The 2,192-nt window shown below is 44.7% G+C and overlaps 1 non-coding gene across 1 annotated transcript; it reads right to left on the bottom strand.

The window, feature by feature from the left end:
- Nucleotides 1-999: 999 nt before the first annotated feature.
- Nucleotides 1,000-1,072, bottom strand: TRNAT-AGU (transfer RNA threonine (anticodon AGU)). Its single transcript has one exon. It is a non-coding gene; the product is annotated as a tRNA-Thr (tRNA).
- Between the last annotated feature and the right edge of the window lie 1,120 nt (nucleotides 1,073-2,192).

The raw sequence follows: 2,192 nt of genomic DNA, 5'->3' as shown, positions 1-2,192 counted from the left end.
ATGAAAGAAATTTAGTTTACCTTGAGAATAGGCACAGTTGATAAAATGCAAAGGGTAACCAAGGATAGAGAATGATTTGTAGATAAAGCCAGTATCAGAATCAAGAAACTGAGGGTCGCTGAGGCGTAGAGCGCGGAGGAAGAGAGAGACGAAGACACTTTCCTTTTTTTTTAATCATGTCTCTTTTTGATAGTCTTGTATCTTTCAAAGACGTGATGTTAATTTTATGTAGCTTTCCCTCCTAACTCATTCGTCTCAGTTCTGAAACAAGTCTGATGTCATACATCTGAACTTTCTCTAACTTCGCCATGTGCTTGACGAGATATGGACTCCACGATGGAGCTGCATACTCCCGGACTGGTCTGACATATGTGGGATACAAGATTATGAATGATTCATTGCATCAATTTCTAAAGGGAATTCTTATGTTGGCCATCCTAAGAACTGCCTATAGAAATGTTTGTAAGGAATTATTCAGAGCCTCGTATATCGCATCAGTTATATGTCAGGTAAACAATGAAGTATGCGCTGGGTATGTGTATTTACTATTTGTGTCTGCAGAGTACAAGCAAACTCTATTCATAATTTTAAAATTAGGTATGATAGGGAAATGGGACCGGAGTCATTGCTGTAAACAACCGATGGCTGGAAAGGCGGGATCCAAGAGTCAATGCTCGATCCTGCAAGCACAAATAGGTAAGTACAAATAGGTGACTACACACAAACACACACATACATTCATAAATATATATATCCTCAGGTAGCAGCCCGTAGCAGATGCCTTACTCCCAGGTACCTATTTACTGCTAGGTGAACAGACGCATCATGATGAAAGAAACTCTACCCATTTGCTACTGCCTCGGCCAGGAATCTAACCCGGGATATTAGGACTATAATGACCAAGCGCTGTCCACTCAGCCACGAGACCCCTAAAGATGAATACCTCTTAGACCGTCAAAAGAAGAAGCGACACATTCTAGTTAATAATGTTAACAACTTTGCCTTCAGGGAGACTCGAACTCCCGACCTCTGGTTTACTAGACCAGCGCTCTGCTCACTGAGCTATGGAGGCTCTCCGAGGTTGTCTGTGTGTGTGTGTGTGTGTGTGTGTGTGTGTGTGTGTGTGTGTGTATGTGTGTGTATGTGTGTGTGTGTGTGTATGTGTGTGTGTGTGTGTGTGTGTGTGTGTGTGTGTGTGTGTGTGTGTGTGTGTGTGTGTGTGTTTACTAGTTGTGTTTTTACGGGGGTTGAGCTTTGCTCTTTCGGCCCGCCTCTCAACTGTCAATGAACTGTTTACTATTTTTTTTTCCACACCACACACACACACACACACACCCCAGGAAGCAGCCCGTGACAGCTGACTAACTCCCAGGTACCTATTTACTGCTAGGTAACAGGGGCATTCAGGGTGAAAGAAACTTTGCTCATTTGTTTCTGCCTCGTGCGGGAATCGAACCCGCGCCACAGAATTACGAATCCTGCGCGCTATCCACCAGGCTACGAGGCCCCTGTGTGTGTGTGTGTGTGTGTGTGTGTGTGTGTGTGTGTGTGTGTGTGTGTGTGTGTGTGTGTGTGTGTGTGTGTGTGTGTGTGTGTGTGTATACGTGTGTGTGTGTATACGTGTGTGTGTGTGTGTGTGTGTGTGTGTGTGTGTGTGTGTGTGTGTGTGTGTGTGTGTGTGTGTATACGTGTGTGTGTGTGTGTGTGTGTGTGTGTGTGTGTGTGTGTGTGTGTGTGTGTGTGTGTGTGTGTGTGTGTGTGTGTGTGTGTGTGTGTGTGTGTATGTATGTATACATGTGTGTGTGTGTGTGTGTGTGTGTGTATGTATGTATACATGTGTGTGTGTGTGTGTGCGTGTGTAATTACCTAAGTCTGTGTGTGTACTCGCCTATTTGTGTCTGCAGGATCGAGCATTGACTTTTGGATCCCGCCTACGGAAGGATGTGTGTGTGTGTATGTATACATATATGTGTGTGAGTGTGTGTACTCACCTAATTGTGCTTGCGGGGGTTGAGCTCTGGCTCTTTGGTCCCGCCTCTCAACTGTCAATCAACAGGTGTACAGATTCCTGGGCCTATTGGGCTCTATCATATCTACACTTGAAACTGTGTATGGAGTCAGCCTCCACCACATCACTTCCTAATGCATTCCATTTATCAACCACTCTGACACTGAAAAAGTTCTTTCTAACG

The sequence above is a fragment of the Procambarus clarkii genome, chromosome 82, assembly GCF_040958095.1.
Source record: "Procambarus clarkii isolate CNS0578487 chromosome 82, FALCON_Pclarkii_2.0, whole genome shotgun sequence".
NCBI lineage: Eukaryota > Metazoa > Arthropoda > Malacostraca > Decapoda > Cambaridae > Procambarus > Procambarus clarkii.
The sequence above is the reverse complement of the archived record's forward strand: the minus strand, read 5'-3'. Positions and strand labels throughout refer to the sequence as shown.